Source organism: Camelus dromedarius, chromosome 26 (assembly GCF_036321535.1).
Source record: "Camelus dromedarius isolate mCamDro1 chromosome 26, mCamDro1.pat, whole genome shotgun sequence".
NCBI classification, from domain to species: domain Eukaryota; kingdom Metazoa; phylum Chordata; class Mammalia; order Artiodactyla; family Camelidae; genus Camelus; species Camelus dromedarius.
The window spans coordinates 21373910-21391797 of NC_087461.1; the positions used below are offsets into that span (position 1 = coordinate 21373910).

A 17888-nucleotide genomic window follows, 5' to 3' on the forward strand; every position below is an offset into this window, starting at 1 on the left:
CGGTGCTCCAGTCTGCCTGGAAAGGATCATACTGAGTCTTCACAGATGCTTTGCTCCATTTCTGTCTCCTCTGTCCTCAGGTATGGCAGATATGTAGCTGCCACCACCCCTGCCTTGGGGAGCCTCCAGCCATCAAGGCTGGTTTTACAGTTTTTACCCGAATTCCCATGCCCTTGGCCCCGTCTCCTTGTGACTCAGTAGTGCCTTGGCTAGGTAGTCACTCTACTGATTTCTCAGCTCTTTGATGTTAATTGAAAGATCAAAAATTCTGTTTATTACAGAAAAACAAATCCTTATTAAAATCTGTAATCATGTTAAATTAGGATTTTTTTTTCTTCCCAGAAGAAAGTTATTTAAATTAGGAAGGTGTCAAAGTAAAATCTTTGGACAACGTTTTAGACATAGAGAAGTGGAAATTTTACCATATGAGTCACCTTATAAAAGTCAAAAGGTTTTTATCCACATTTTAAACAATTTGTGTCTGCAATTCAATATTGTTGATTTTTTTTTTTTTAGAAACTTAAAAATCTCAGAAATTGAGAGAGGAAAAAGTCAAACTAGAGAAAAGAGTCTCTTCTATGTATACTGTGCCCAAAAAAGAAATACAGAATTTTTCTCCTTTTATTCAGCTACAAGAATAATTTCAAAATCATATTGAAGCAAAATGACACAGTAAAGTCGTGATTAAGCAGAAGCCAGCCAAGCAGATTCACAGGTACCCAGTGTTTGCAGATCGCATTTTCAGGGGAAAGAGGCAGATGCCTACAGGGCTGCTATTGGAAGTTTGTCAAAAAAAAAAAAAAAAAAAATCAGCGAGAAAAGTGAAGGACTTTGGGGTAATAGCTGTGGTCAACAGAGTGTGAGTCGTCTCAATTTCTTCCTTTTTTTTCTACTCAGAATAGTTGGTAGGTAGTAAGAACTAAAGGTCATGAGCATCTTCAAACTTTTCTTAAAAGTTAAACGATGCTCCTCATTGCTTCTTCCCAAGATAGGAGAGACTTCAGTGCTTTTTGGAAGAATTTTCTGACACAAGGATTGAAACAAACAAAAAAGGGTTTTTGATAAACTTTTAGTTAATCAGAGTATCAGTTCTTCCAAGATGATGATCATGTGGGATCTTACACTAGGTTCAGTTTGCTCATATCAGTCCTCACATACGAGCCACACAACTGTCTCCTAGAAGATGACATCAGCTTTGTGCGTGGTGGGGACGCTGGGACCTGGGGCTGCGTTGTCAGCCACGCCTCTGTGGCTGGGGCAGGACTGCATGGTGGGAACAGTCACGACACATCCTTTCCCCTGAGCACCAGGAGAATCATTTTAAGAGATCCAGTTGGGAGCTGGTCACTGTTTGGCAGGAGAATTAAATGTGGAGGCCAGCAAATATTGAAGCAGAGGATTAAAAATTATAAATCACACTCACTACATTGACCAGTGGGAGTAAACGTGTGTAATAAACATCTAAAGCCAAACTGCATTTCATCACGTCAAAGGAAGGAAAACGATTTTTGAGGATTACTGTCAGAACGTGTGTTCGGGGGGAGAAAGTCTGGGGGACTTGGCTAAAACATTAAAATAGGGTTTACTTGTATTTGGAGCTTTGTAGATTACAAATGCAATGCTTCAGAAATTTAGTCTCCATCTTTGTGTGTATATATATTATTATTAATATATATAAAAATATAAAATATAACATAAAAACATTCTGTAAAACGTGTGTGTGTGTATATATGTATAAATATAATCTTAAAACGTAATATAGAAGTAATTCTGAAGTGTCTCAAGGAGTGGCAGGTGTTACCCAGTTACTAAAGACGACAGCCGTGATGCTGCACACCAGAAATGGACACATTGTAAACTGACTATACTGAAGAAAAAAAAAAAACTATGTTATCATTTTAGAACATTTATACCCATGCCTTTCATACACTGGAAAAAATAATGTTAGTATCCATATACCTGTTTTATTCTTGAAAAGACATTTGATCGACTTGAAAATAATTAAGAATTAAAAATAATACAAACTAGAAAGTCCAAACTTACTGTAGAGAATGAAGATATTTCTTCCCCTTTTCATCTTGAAAATCACTTCAAATCGGCAAAAAGAATAACAGAAATATTATCTCTATCTTTGATGAAAATGAGGATGTCTTCTTATAACCATACATGATGACAGAACAGCCCCCAGGACGTCAGGAACCATGTCGGTGCCCTCCGGACCACATACTGGCAGCTTCCCCTCTAAAGGAACTGATGGCCTCAGGGAAGGACCCCTCATCTCCTGACATGTAGGACTCCCCAGCCAAGAAAGGGGCTCCCTGCCCAGCCCTCCTGGAGTGACGTGTACCATTTCACAAGCCCCATCCAGGCACACGAGGATGAATCTGCTTTTTAGTGCGTCGTTCTTAAGTAGAAGGCACAGGCAAGCGTATCAAACACCGAGGAAAGCCTTAATTATGGAAGACAGACCCAAACAATAACAACAAACTTAAGAGAAGGACTTGGAAGAAACAAAAATTACAGGGAAGAGAAGAAAATGTTTAAAAGCTGTAATACCCGCCATGAAATGAGAAAAGATACCGCAACCATCAAAACACAACGAGGAGGCTACTGGGGAGGGTTATTAAGAAAATGTGAAAGAACTCTTGGAAAATAATAAATACAACAGCAGCGTTAAGAAAGACAATAGGAACCCTGGTGGGTAAGGTTGAGGAGATCTCCCTAAAAGTAATAAAACACGAGACATAAGACACAGAGCAACTTGGGTGGAAAGAGGAAGTTCACTTTGAGGGAGGGAGGTCCAACAGTTAACATACATGCTTTCCAGACAGAGAGAGAATGATGGGGAGGTTCTTCGAGAAACAGCATAAGAAATTTCCCCAGAACTGGACACTTAATATTCTAGACGAAGACTCACCTTAGTGCCCAGAAAAATCAGTTTTAAAAAGGGACTTGCGTGAGGCTTCAGAATACCAGAACTAAAGAGATGATGCCTTTAAAAAGTGTACAGTAAAGCATTGGGAATCAGAATGTTAGATGTTAACTCAGCAGCAGCTTTGGAAGCTTGAAGTCGGTGGGGCCCTACCTTCAGATACTGCCGTCCATACCTCGCTACACCATCAGTGAGCAGTGGTGGTGGAGTAAATATATCTTAAGCACGCAAAGATACATTTTCTGCTTCTAACACATCCCCTTTAAGAAAGCTACAGAATGTACGCGCTCACAAGTGCCAGGGCGAGGATGAGGAGAGGTGCTGGGGCTTCTGTGCAGAGAAGATCACCTTGCAGCCTGGGGCGTGCAGGGGAGCCCTGGAGGGTGGAGAGCTGAGAGAAAAACTAGAATTGATAAGCTATGTAGGTTCGATCTTGTGGAAATTTGTAGTAAAAAGCCATAGAGAGGGAGACAGTATTGGCCAAATGATATCTGGTAAAGGACTGTCACCCAAAGTATACAAAGAACTTTTAAAACTTAACAGTAAAAAAACCAACAGCCTAATATAGACCAAAAAAGAGCCAAAAACTATAGCAGGCACCTCATCAAAATGATGCAGGTGTCAGACTGGCCTGTGAAAAGATGAGCCACGTCGTATGTCATTAGGGAAGACCACACTGAGAGAATAATGAGATACCACTTACATACCTATTAAAATGGCTAAAGTCCAGGACACCGACAACACCAAATGCTGGTGAAGATGTGGAGCAGTGGGAACTCATTCATGGCTGGTGGGAGGCAAAATGGTACTGGTACTTTGGGAGACAGTTTAGTGATTTCTTCCAAAACAAAACATTTAACTGGAGTGAATTTTATTTTATTTTTCTAGTTGAAGTATGGTCAGTTATAATGTGTCAGTTTCTGGTGTACAGCATCATGTCCCAGTCACGCATATACATGCATATATTCGGTTTCATATTCTTTTTCATTACAGGCTATTACAAGAGATTGAATATAGTTCCCTGTGCTGTACAGAAGAATTTTTTTCTGTTTTTATATATAGTGGTTAACCTTTGCAAATCCCAAACTGCCAAATTTATCGCTTCCCACCCCTTTTTTCCCGGTAACCGTAACATTGTTTACTAAGTCTGCAAGTCTGTTTCTGTTTTGTGGATGAGTTCATAGTGTCCTTTTTTTTTTTCTTTTCTTTTTACATTCCACATATAAATGATATCATATGGTATTTTTCTTTCTCTTTCTGGCTCACTTCACTTAGAATGACAATCTCCAGGTCCATCCATGTTGCTGCAAATTGCATTATTTTATTCTTTTTATGGCTGAGTAGTATTCCATTGTATAAAGATACCACAGCTTCTTTATCCAGTCACCTGTTGATTGACATTTAGGCTGTTTGCATGTCTTGGCTATTGTAAATAATGCTGCTATGAATACTGAGGTGCAGGTGTCTTTTTGAATTAGAGTTCAATCCAGATATACACCTAGGAGTGGGCTTGCTGGGTCATAGGGTAACTCTATTTTTGTTTTTTGAGGAATCTCCATACTGTTTTCCATAACGGCTGCACCGAACTCCATTCCCACCAGCAGTGTAGGAGGGCTCTTTCCTCCACAGCCTGTCCAACTTTTATCATTCATGGACTTTCGAATAATGCCCATTCTGACTGGTGTGAGGTGATACCTCATTATAGTTTTGATCTGCATTTCTCTGATAATTAGCGATATTGAGCATTTTTTCATGCGCCTATTGGCCATTTGTATGTCTTCATTGGAGAACTGCTTGTTTAGTTGGATTGAGTTGTTTGTTTGTTTATTTGTTTCTTACTAAGTCATATGAGCTGTTTATATATTCTGGAAATTAAACCTTAGTCACATCACTTGCAAATATTTTCTCCCATTCTGTAGGTGGTTATTTTGCAAAATAAAACATACTCTTACCATAAAATCTAGCAGTCATTCTCCTTGGTATTTACCTAAAAGAATAAAAAATTTCTGTCCACACAAAAAGCTGCACACAAATGTTTGTAGCAGCTTTATTTGTAATTGTCAAAACTTGGAAGCAACCAAGGTGTCCTTTAGTAGGTGAACGGATAAATAAACTGTGATACATCCAGACAATGGAATATTATTCAGTACTATAAAGAAATGAGCTATGAAGTCATGAAAAGACGTAGGGGAAACCTACAGACAGAGTATGTTACTGAGTGAAAGGACACAATCTGGACAGGCTACATCCTGTATGAGTCCAACTCTAGGAGATTCCGGAAAAGGCAAGACTGTGGAGACATAAAAAGATCAGGGGTTTCCAGAGTGGGGAATGGAGGAAGGAATGAAGAGGCGGAGCCCAGAGGCCTCTCAGGGCAATGAAACCGCTCCCTAGGATGCTGTAATGATGGACATACATCATCGTCCACCTGTCTAAACCCGCAGGATGTGCAGCACCGAGAACAAACCCCACTGTAAACTACGGATTCTTGGCAATAATGAGGTGTCAGTACAGGTCCAGGAATTGTAGCAACGTCCCGCTCTGGTGGGGGTGTTGACAGTTGGGGGGGACCTAGCATGTGTGTGTAGGGGGGTCTATGGGATAGCTTCCTCTCAATTTTGTTGTGAACTTAAAACTACTCTTAAAAAAAGTAAAGTCTTTTGAGGGTGGAAAATTTAGAGACGGGCTCTGAGGAAATGAAGGGGAAAAAAAAAAACCATGAATGTCAAGGGAGAAAGGAAATGTACAGGTAACGCTTCACTTGAATTAGCAGTAGACAATATACAGACAATGTAAACACAAAAACATTGTTGCAAGTTGTGCTGGAATTGTATTCGGAGGATCTGGGAGTGGGAATTGAGGTTGCAGTGTTCAAGAGAGCCAAGGCTTCACCTGCCTTCCCAGGGAGTCAGCAGATAGTGTTTTGTTTTGTTTTCTTCCTGTTCTGTTGAGACATAACTGGATACACGCTGTGTGAGTCTAAGGTGGACAGCGTGAGGCTTTGACTTGCGTGCATCACGAGATGATTGTCACAGTAAGCTTAGTGAGCACCCATTATCTCATGTAGACACAAAGTTAAAGTGATAGGGAAAAAACAGATGTTTAAAATGAATGAATCAGAAGATGGTGGTATAAATGTTTTATTCAGAAATACATAGTTAAATACCAGAGGTATTTGGTTAGATATGGATTTTTGTGAAGTCCTTAGCTTTTGTTTTGTGCAATGGGTCCTAATGGTCATTTACTTTAAGTAATATTGAATATGGTGTCAGACATCACTAAGGGGAAGAAATGGACCACACAGGGACTATCGAGGAGAGAGCCGCACAAACCAGGGGTGACCATCAGGCGACTCTGACCGCCTCGTGTTGAGTTCAAATGATACGTCATAGAAAAGAGCTAAAACTCTTAGGAGTGTACTTTGGGGGGGACAAAATGTGATGAAGTAGGATTTTTTTTATTTTAAGCTTTTAGTTGCATCGTAAAATATACACTTACATATGTGAGTGTCACTGTGGAAAAAATATAATTTACAAAAGAATGATGCAAGCCATTTTCAAAGACTATCAATAGTTCCAAACCCATATAGTCACACTTTTTGTGTTTCTCATAACAATTCACCAAAACGTAAAATGAGATTTTGAGTTGATTGACATCTGTCTTATTTCTCTATCCAGAGAAAGAGTATGTCAGTTGGGTCATGGCCAAATAGTGAATAGAAGAAAAGCCTAGAAAATTATCAACTAATAACTATGAAATTAATTCAGAGCATAAAAAGAAGTAAAAAATTAATCACCAGTCAAGAAAAATATTCCAATGATCTTTAAAAATGATTAAAAATAATATATGCCAACTCTTTATTTGGGCTCATCTAGTGTTCTTTTTTTTTTTTTTTTTTTTAGAAAATGAATAAATTTGTGTTTCTACTTTCATTCTAGTTATCAATGTTTCAGAGTTAGCCACTTATGAAACCCATAGGCACTGTGTCTCCTGTTACATTCTTTTCCACTTTAACTCATTTCAGAAAACCCATATAGAATGTAGCCACTGTTTAGAATTATGACATGAGTGTTGAGTACTGCATTGCATTGGAATTTTTATCTTAAAAAAAGCTTAGTTTTGTATAGTATTTTGCAATTATGCTGTCATTAAAGACAGAGAATGCAAAAACAAAGGAAATGTTAGCCTTAAATTCTATGTAATCATTTCATGATTAAAGAATTAAAGTAATGGTTCTGTAATTGGTGTCTCTGCTTGTCTGATAAAACCTCTGTCATATGAAGAAGAACACGATAATCGTTTTATTTTGCCATCAAAACCCATCAGGTTTTGTAATTTAATTTCCATTGCTCCTTTATTTCAAATTTCCATAACACGTTCCTGCTTTTCACTCTTCTTTTAGTTCTTCAGGGTTTTCTCCTGTAATATTAAAATCCTTCTGCTCTTTATTCAGATGCTCAAATGTGTATTTCAGTTGGAAGCACAGGCTTTAACTCTGGGTCTCAACTGACTAACCTATGTATCCCCAGCGGTTTTACTGAATGAAGAGTATAATCCATAAACTTTCCTCCACTCTCTAACCCATTAGAATAACCTTACGTGTCCTTGCCATTTAATAGACAGTTTGAGAAAAATCACACAATCTGTGAAAAGCAAGTGCACTTTGGGCATTAACCCCAAATCATAACTGCTGCTTGCATTGTGCAAAGAAAAAAATGACTTGTGGTTTCTTATGGACAGTAACATTTTATTATCGAGTGCATTTAAATTCATAGGTATACCTGGAAAGCATTTTCTCTCCCATCATTCGTTTGAAGCCATGCAGAGTTGCCTGCTAGGGTGCCAAGACCCTGCTTCTGTCCACAGCTCAGTCCACGTGTCTCACGGGGGCCTGGGGAGGGTCCACCTGGATTTGCCCACCATTCCTGGGGTTTTATTTTTTATTTATTTTATGGAGGTCCTGGGGGTTGAACCCAGGACCTCGTGCGTGCTGAGCACATGCTGTACCACTGAGCTGTACCCTCCACTCCCTCTCAGGGGTTTTAGATTCTAACATTCACCCTCACACTGTTCAAAAGACTATTTAGAAAGGTTTCTTAGAATATGATCTCTTTGAGAGCGGCTTCATATTGATAGCTTTTTTAATCTTGCTAAATATTACCTTTGTGCCGAGTTTTAAGTGAATGCATCACTGGAGGTATGTCTACAAGACTGAGCAACCCTTTGGGGTAGAAATCAACTTAGATTATTTCCGTGAAATTTACTAGTTGGGGGAGCCACCTCGGGCTCACAATGGAATGTCTTTTCTCGTATTTTTTGCTGGGTCCTGAAATTATGTCTGTCTGTGCATGTGTGTGTTCTTTGTAGCTGGAGGAATTCCCCCAGAAAAAGTAAAGCTAAATTTTGCTCACTCCTGCCTGAGCCCAGTGACAGGCTAATAAGGAAGAGTGATGAGAGTAATAAAATGGGGCGAGGGGGACATTCCTAAGATTTTGCTGTTATAAAATGATAGCCCTGTTACCAAATGACCACAGAGGGGCTCCGAGTGAGACCCAGTCCCGAGTTTGTCTGCTGGCGAGAGGTGACCCTCCCCGTGGCTCATCACAGACGCAACAAATGCAGAATGAACAGCTCTGTGACCACCCTTTTAGCCCAGAGAACATAGCTGTGTGTTTTTAATTTGTTGTGATTTATTACACTAAAATTGGTGTGAAATGGACAACAAATTATGGGTGTCAGAATCTGAAAATGAATTTTACCAGCTGAGGAAAGTAAGTGCCTCTGGGATTTGCATAAGTTCCTCATAATTCTTTTCATATTACAGATGATGAGTAAAACTGAAAATAAACTGAAAATGGCATGATTTTTCCTAAGTAGCTAATTTCACATGTGCATTTAGACATATATAAATATAGACATTGAGTCTCACTTTAGACTTTCTCTATAATTCAAGGTGCATTGTACCTCCCCCTAGAAATATTTGCCCAGAATCCTTATAGGAAATATTAAGACCATTTGTTACATCTCACAAATATCTGGGATTCTCTACAGAAAAATGCAAACATTATACAAAGTACTCACCAACTTTATTTTTCCACAGCGCAGACTTGGAAGAGAGAATTTATACTTACATAACAATATGAAAGTGCTAAGATTGAAGAAAGATCTAGCCCCCAATTTCAGACATTATAAGTACCTTCCAGCATTGCAGAAATGCTGCCCTTGTTAGAAACTAACTTTGCATGCATAATTAATTTGAGCACCACACTCCTGCTTCACAACCAGAAGAGAAATTGAATTCAGGTGTTTGGTGAACATATGGGGGATTTACTGTGAATTTATGACCTGTGGTTTGAGTGTAAAACCCCAAGATACTTGCTGATAAAACTTAATGAAGCTTGTGCAGAGGAGTTATTTTTATTTGTAGTTTGGTAATTGATACATTTCTTGGTTTAACCCTCCCACCCTTTCTCCCATTACTCATAAATCTTCCAGTCTGAGAGGCAGACCACAGCAGAAAGCCCCAGTCTTCTTAGCCAGGTCAGGCTAATGCATACCTAAGCTGAAGTTCAGAGTGTGCTTTGTCACAGCATCATAGCCTGTTCCTTCCTTCCCTTATCACCCCCGCCTTTTTAATTGAAGTATGGTTGATTACAAAGTATGGTTGATTTATAGTTTCAGGTGTACAGCAAAGTGATTCAGTTACACATAAATATTCTTTTTTTTTAATTGAAGTATAGTCAGTTACAATGTGTCAGTTTCTGGTGTACACCACAATGTCCCAGTCGTGCATATGCAGATATATATTCATATTCATATTCTTTTTCATTAAAGGTTATTATAAGATACTGAATACAGTTCCCTGTGCTCTACAGAAGAAATTTGTTTTTTTAAATCTATTTTTATATATAGTGGCTAACATTTGCAAATCTTAAACTCCCAAATTTATCCCTTCCCACCTCCTTTCCCCTGGGAACCATAAGATTGTTTACTGTGTCTGTGAATCTGTTTCTGTTTTGTAGATGAGTTCATTAGCGTCCTCGTTTTTTCTTTTTTTAGATTCCACATATGAGTGATATCACATTCTTTCTCTTTCTGGCTTACTTCACTTAGAATGATGATCTCCCAAGTCCATCTATGTTGCTGCAAATGGCATTTTCTTTTTATGGCTGAGTAGTATTCCACTGTGTAAATATACCATAACTTCTTTATCTAGTCATCTGTCAGTGGACATTTAGGTTGTTTCCATGTCTTGGCTATTGTATATAGTGCTGCTGTGAACATTGGCGTGCATGTATCTTTTTGAATTAGAGTTCCCTCCAGATATTACATACATACTCTTTTTCAGGTTCTTTTCCATTATAGGTTATTACAAGATATTGAATACAGTTCCCTGTGCTCTACAGAAGGTCCTTGTTGTTTATCTGTTTTATATACAGTAGTGTGTACATGTTAATCCCAAACTCCTAATTTAACTCCTTCCTTCCCTTTTCATTTAGCAGTTTGTGCTTCCTTGCCTGCACAGGTGACAGGAGGCAAACCATGGGCCATGGGAGGAAGTACTCCAGGTTCCTCTAGGCGGAGCAAAAGTGTTCAGAGATGGGCACAACATAGTTAAAACCTAGGCAACATTGAGAGGTTTTCTCCCATAAAATAAGCACATCTTCGGGGACGGGAACCTGCCACACACCCCCTAGCTGTCTCTCTCTGCTGCTCTGTCCCAAGGATTTCACAAAAAATGCTCTGGATTTTAGTGCCAGGAAAGGCCATACATGACGCATGCTCCATTTTACCATATGGAGTGTAATGGGTTTAATGAGGAATCTATGTTCAGGCACTAATTTACAGCAATTAAGAACTCAGTTCTGACATCTGTAGATGATGACTACTTCTCTGGCGATTACAAGATCAGGAATATTGTATGGAATTGCTCATCAGTGTAGAAGAATATCTAAGTGAGACGGGCGTTGTTTACCTGCAGCCTCTGAATGGCGCTGGTTCCTGGTCCCTTACTAGTTCAGTGACCTCCTGTGCCCCCAACACTTTGGTCGTCCCTGTTCAAGCACTGGTTTGTATCCACTTTATCTTGCTGACAATCTGTCTGTTTTGAAAGGATTACTACTCTGTACATCCACACAGGACATCACTGTGAGACATTGCTTAATGAGCCAAAACGCTTTTGGTCAGTGCCGGCTGCCTGTTTCCAGAGATCTGTGATGGGTCTGCCCTGTAGATGTTTTTTTCGGTGTCACTTTTTGCCTGCTCCAGCCCGGGTGTCTGTTTTAAGTGACATCCATGAAATCACTGAATTTTAGACTTGCCATTGGTACTCATAAAGGAACAAAAAGCTTTTCCGTTCCTAGGATGCAAGAAGAATGAATCCAGAGGGAGGGAAATGTGCTCTAATTTCTCTCCAATGAAAATGTTTCCAAAAAATACCTGTACTTTTGCAGGATGGGTTGTTCCCTTAAAGTGCTGGATCTTTAGTCTTTCTATCTGTGTAACTACCAAGGAAGTCAATAAAAAGATACATTTCCCTTAAATAAGTTGACTAAAGCACAGGAACCTCACAGGAAGGTTGAGCTGTTACCTGCGGACATCGCCAAGCCTTGGGGAAGTCGGGTTGGCAAAACAGGATCTCTGAGCATAAATGAATGGCATCTTGGAAACTTTAATTTACCGTCTCCTTTCTAAGTGTATGCAATGCAGACCGTAAGATGATTTGGCATCTTGACTATGGAATCCCAGGATCTGGAGAGGATGAGACTTTGAAGTGCGTGCTGGCAGATGGGGGAGAAAGAGTTCCTGAAGCAGAGAAGTTGGTAGTTTTCCCTTCTGGTGTGCCCATGGAATACCTGGGGGGAGGTGACAGAAGTCCACCAACAGGAGAAAGCTTTGAGTGTGGCACTGTGCTATTTCCACAGTCTCAGACATGATTTGGAAATTGACTTCCACGTTTTTTTAATTGGGAAAAAGAATAATGTCCTTTGTGCATCCGCCGTAATTGGATGCCAGGTGCAGGTGTGAGATTCACTAGCGTTTGGAGAAGAGTTCTGTACTCAGGCCAGAAAGTAAATTGCTGGGGCTGAGAAATATACAGCAAAACTGAAGAGGCCAAAGGTAGGAGCCAACGTGGTTCACCGAAATCTTTATTGTGTACCAATGCCTTTGCAGTTTGGGGGTTTGAAGGAGTTCTGAATCCTTGGCAAACTGAGTAAAACCCGCCTCTACTGGGAATATCTCCTTGGGAGTTGTGTGTTGAGCCAGATCCTAGCAGGTCACCAGTCTCCGCCACAAGGAGAAGCTGGGATGAGCCCCTCAGTTTTACCCGACGATGGGGTTGGCAGGTCCCTCCTCACCACACTCTGGGGAACCCCACACGTTGCTGCCTTGGCCTCATGGGGGCTGATTTGCCAGGACCACGGAGCCAGAGTGGGGTGTCTGGGGTGATGTGATGGGGAGGTGGACAAAAGTGGCACCTTAAGCATTTGGATAGATTTCCACGGGGCATTCTTGGCCGCACACTGGCATCAAGTGGAATGTGCACTCTGTCGGTCTCAAGTGTCAAGATGAGCAGCGACCATTTTTCAGTGGCATTTTCTGCGATCGTATTTATTTCATGCAGTTTTTCTCAGAGACCAGAGCTTCAGAGTGACTGGCCGTATAAACAATGGCAGCAAAACTTGTTCACGGAGTGAGACTCCTCTCTCTTACTCTGTCCTCTAACCAGCAGGCTGTGCAGTGGGCAGTATTTGTTTGGGGGCAGCTGTGGGCAGAGCACAGGTCTGTGTGCCCTTCTAGGCCACTGTGTCTCATTTAGTAAGTAGGTACAACCCCGTCCCATTGTTTAAGGTGATGTGATGATGATATTGGGGGGGATGGGGGGTGTGTGTGTGAAGGAAGGGAGGTAAGGGAGGGAGTTGGTGTGTCATCTTTGGTCGCAGTGAGACACCAGCGAGCAGACCCACCGTGCGATCACACTCCAAACTCCCATCTGCATCACTCACATCCACTGGCAGAGTCGAGTCACATGGCTGAGGTGAGCAGCAGAGCGTACGGGTGTTCTGTTGCTGCACGACACACTCACACAGACTCAGCAGCTCAACAACCCTTGTTCATCGTAGCTGTTTCCTGGGGTCGGAGTCTGGCAACAGCCAAGCTGAATCCCCAGCTCAGGGTCTCATCCTGGGGCACTCAAGATGTCAGCCAGGCTGGGTTGTCACTTCCCTGCTCCTGGACTTGTTGTCAGTGTTCTGTGCTTTGAAGCTGTGATTCGTGGTGTCTTCCTCCTTCAAAGCCAGAAGGGAGAGGGATGGACTAGTGAGACGGACCCTGTGTTATTCTAGAACCACATCCATGTCATCTTGTGCATTCCTTGGCCTTGGCCACAGTTCACTGGATAGATGCAAGTTGCAAGTCCCACGCAAACTCAAGCCTGGGGGTCGCACAAAGGTGTGAATCCCAGAGGCAGGTGTCGGGGGACACCCGACAGTCTGTCCATCACAAACATTTGCTGAATCCACCTGCCGCGGGGAGGTGACATACAAAATATATACATGTTAAATGGCTGGAATGAAGGCAGCAACTGAAGAAAGGGAAACACCTGCCCACGTAAGTAGCAAAGACTGTAAATCAGTAGTTGGGGTCAGAGGACAATGATCACTGAGGAACTAAAAGGCACAGATGAACAGGGGCTGGAGCGGTCGGGAAAGGCTAACGCAGGAAGTGCACTAGGAAGTGCACGTTGATCTCTTGCTTCCTGGCCGAACTGGAAAGACGGAAAGCAAAGGGGAGCGTGTTACAGAGAGAAAATGCACGTTTATCTCCTCTCTTCCTTGGGGGCATCTCCTCTTTTATCCCGGAGACGAAACTCATTGCCCCTTCTGCGCATGCGACCCCTGCCCTCCCTGTCTGCCCCCCCTCCCCTTTCGGTCTCTCCTTCCTCCTGTGGGAAGGAGCGTGTGTACCACGGTGGCACCTCCTTGCTAAGAAGGGCGAGTGGTCGTGCTCCCTCCCATTGACTTCTGGGTCTTAGAGCTACACCCTCTATTCCAGCTTTTCCAGATTTCCTTTGCATAATTAAACCTACAAATGTTAAAGTATTTTTAGTTCATAAAGAATTAATCAGCTCCTCTCTCTCAGGATATGCTGGTCTGAAAAGGTGGGGCAGACCTCAAGCCTGCAGGCCAGCATGCGTGGGGTCAGGCGGATCAGGCGGTTTAGAAGAGGCAAGACTACATGGGCAAGCCCAGTGGGGTTTCTTTTTTTTCTAATATTTGCTTCTTGGGTCTGTTTCTAGGGGACCACTGGCCTTATCTCGGTGCAGGGACAGTCAGTAGCAAAGAAGTGCAGCGTGTCACACAGGCAGCATCTGCAGAATATAAAGTGGAGGCTGCAAGCTGGCCGGAAACAGACACGTTTTTGGTCTCACCCTGGATTAAAAAAATAAAATAAGCCAACACTGAAAATTGTGGGGGGCAGGGGACCTGGAATTCTGACTTCTCTCCAAAAAAAATTAGAAGGCAAGACCAGACCCAGACCCCTTCAGGGCAGCAGTCTGCTGGGAGGGAGAAGCCCCACCCCCACCCCCGGCCCAGAGCAAGCCAGTTCCTCCCAGCTGTCGCGGGGAGGCCGTGGGGGGCCCGGCCCGGCCGTGGCGCCGCAGCGCCGCCTCCGCGTGTGTCCTCGCAGCTCCGAGGGACCAACTCGGACTGCCTCGCGGCGGCGGGGCTCGTCGGCCTTTTCTGACAAGCACCGCGTGAGCAGCGCTGACACCCGCCGTGCCAGCCGTCGCCGTTAGCACGAGCTGGGTGGTGCGGCCGTCACCGTGCGCGCGAGCTGGTTAGCGTGACCGTGACCGCGCCCGCGGCGGGAGCCGGCGGCGGCTTCTGCCTGCCCTGCTGGCCGCCGGCGTCCAGGCGGGCGGAGGCTGCAAGGCCGCGCGCTGTGCGTGCCCCCACCCGCCGACAAGACAGCACCTGCGCGTGGTAACTGGACCGAAAGGCTCACGTCCCGTGTAGGGCAGAGTCAGGCTGTACGTGTGCGCTGGGAGTCCAACCCCCGTGTGATCCAGCGTACGCGTCCTTAACCCAGGCAGAAAAAAATCCCAGGTCACTGCTGAACCAAAACCCTCTTTATTTAGTTTAAAATACATACGTGTGTGCACGTGTATGTGTGCGTGTGTGTACACACCGACGTGTAAGGAAGGCTACCTGCTAGTGCTGGACAGAGTGTGGATTTTTTTTACACAAAAAGCATCTCTGTCCTTCCCTCCTCGTCCTTCCTGCCTGTAGACTCTCAGGAAGTTACAAGTTCTGCTGTCTCACTCACCCAGCTGGCCAGCTTAGGTAGTATGTCTTTGTTCTCTTCCTCACCAAAAGTGATGAGCAACCTTAAGTTGGCAGTGAACCCAGCTGAAGCAGGATTCAGCCGCTAATGCTAATGAATATTTAAAATTTCCTTGGGCCTTCCTGGTGGAAGAGCCAACCAAGAACTCACCAAGCCTGGGTGGGAGTTACTGGTCCTGAGGGACTGGCCTGAGAGGCAGAACTAAGTGGTTGCAATGGTTCCATCTCGACGCCAGGCTCTCACCTTCAGACCGCCAGCTGGTCTTCCCCAGGGTTGCTCGACCGGCTCCCATCTTTGGAAATCACCCTCAGTCCGGAAACCTTGACAGCCCTTCCCCCGGCTTCAACCCTCAGGTGCTTGGCCAGTCTTAGCTGGTCAGTCTGCTTCCTCTAGAGTGTGAGGGAAGCAAGGAAGAGCAGGTCAAACGGTGGTCTCGGCAGCTGCTCAGATTTGGAAATCAGGGCAAAAGTGACTCACGGCACCTGTCTCATCCCATGAGAGACATGAGGTCACTGGAATTTAAAATTAAGGACCCAGGGTCAACTTCCCTTGCTGGGAGACTGCGCGTTCAAGTCATCACAAGCAGGAAGAAGAGGTCCGTTTTCATCAGTGGATTGGACTTCATGAGCTTGCTGGGGGGTGGGGGGGGTGAAAACTGCGCTGCATGGAAACAACAGGGAGATGGTTCTACTTAGACGTGTAAATACTTGGTCAGGTGAGCCTCCTACAATCTCCCCGTTAGAAGCTGTGCAGTGTGCCAGGGACAAGAGAGGCTTGGGTCTCTCCTAGAAAGAAGGAAGCATCGAAAGTCACGTTCGCTGACCTGTCCTTTGTCTTAGGAACCTACCCTCAGAGCTGCACCGTTCACGGTTTCCCACGGAGAGCGGGGAGGTGGTGGGTTGGGCGCTGCACTGGGAAGACGTCATCGAAACTGTGTCTGTCCGATTGCGTTGAATCTGTAGGTTGCTGTGGGTGGTGTGGTCACTGTAACGATGCTGATTCTTCTAGTCCAAGAACACCGTACATCTTTCCATCAGTGTCTTACAGTTTTCAGAGTCCAGGTCCTTTGCCTCCTTAGGTAGGCTCATTCCTAGGTATTTTATTCTTACTGATGTGATGGCCAATGGGATTGCTTCCTTAGTTTCTTTCTGCTATTTCATTGTTAGTGTACAGAAATGCAACTGATTTCTGTATATTAATTTTTTATTTTTTAATTTTTTAAACATTTTATTGAAGTACAGTCAGTTTACAATGTTGTGTCAGTTTCTGGTGTGCAGCACAATGTTTCAGTCATATAGGAACATACGTGTTTTTGTTTTCATACGCTTTTTCACCGTAGGTTACTCTAAGATATTGAATATATAGTTCCTTGTGCTATATAGTATACACTTGTTTATCATGTATATTAATTTTGTATATCATATATCACTTATATATGGACTCTAAAGAAAAATAATACAAATCCTCAAAAACAGGCTCACAGACATAGAAAATAAACTATGGTTACCAAAGGGAGAAGGGCAGGGGAGGGATAAATTAGGAGTTTGGGATTAACACTACTACTGTGTATAAAATAGATAAACAACAAGGACCTACTGCACAGCACAGGGACCCATATTCAGTTTCTTATAATAACATATAATGGGAAAGAATCTGAAAAGAAAATTTATCCATAACTGAATCACTTTGCTGTACACCTGAAACTAACATTGTAAATCAACTACACTTCAGTAAATAAAGAAAACTTAAAAAACATGTTACCTGTTCAGACAAGCTAAGATACTGCACATACGATTTAACAGCCAGTAGGAATGGCAGCCTCCCCGGCTCAGGATGCTGGAGGGGAGGTTTGACTCTGTCCCCATGTGTGGACAGAAGCCTCACGTGGTCAAGAGGCACGTTTCTCAGACCCCTTAGCCTTCCGTGTTCTCAGGCTGATCAGTTCCAGAGACTGGTCAGAAGGACAGAAGGAAGACAAGCGTTTGCTGACCAGGGAAATAGTCCAGTGGGCGGTACTGACAGGACATTCCAGAAGCTCTGGTGAAATGGACAGAAACATGAAGGTGATCGGAAGCCACCCGGGAGACTGAATGATAGAAGACCATCGCGTGCTCTTGGAAGATGTGCCTAACGTGGCCCTGGTTGTGATCGTTTTCAGGCTGAGCTTTTCAGTTCTTCAAAATGTGTGAAATTATACGAAGCAGAGGTGAGTTTGAGAACTGGACGCACTCCTCCCCTGTCAGACCTCCTCCCCTAGGCTGCCTCTCACTGGTACATCTCCCGAGAATTCAGATGTGTGCTGAATCCCCTCGGCCACGTGTCTTCACTGAAGAGATCCATCTTCCAGGGGCCGACAGCTTCCTATCCCGCCAGCAGCTTGCGGAGGCATAGGTGACAAATAGCAGACTTGGTCCTTGTCCTCGAGAAGTCTGAAGCTGTTAGGAGACTATATACCTAAGGTGCCTGAGTAGCTGTCCCGAGAGGATGTGATCTGGTGCTTGGGGAACGGAAGAGTCCAAAAGCACCATGACATTTCAGATTGATTTACTCTCGGTCATACCCATGACTCTTGTGAAAGACAGTTTTAAAACGGTGTGTGATTTAATAG

The 17888-nt window shown here is 43.3% G+C and overlaps 1 protein-coding gene across 14 annotated transcripts in view; it reads left to right on the plus strand.

Moving 5' to 3' along the window:
• Window positions 1–17888, plus strand: part of LOC105099564 (partitioning defective 3 homolog) — a 535951-nt gene that overhangs the window by 498286 nt on the left and 19777 nt on the right. The gene's annotated exons all lie outside the window — the stretch shown is intronic.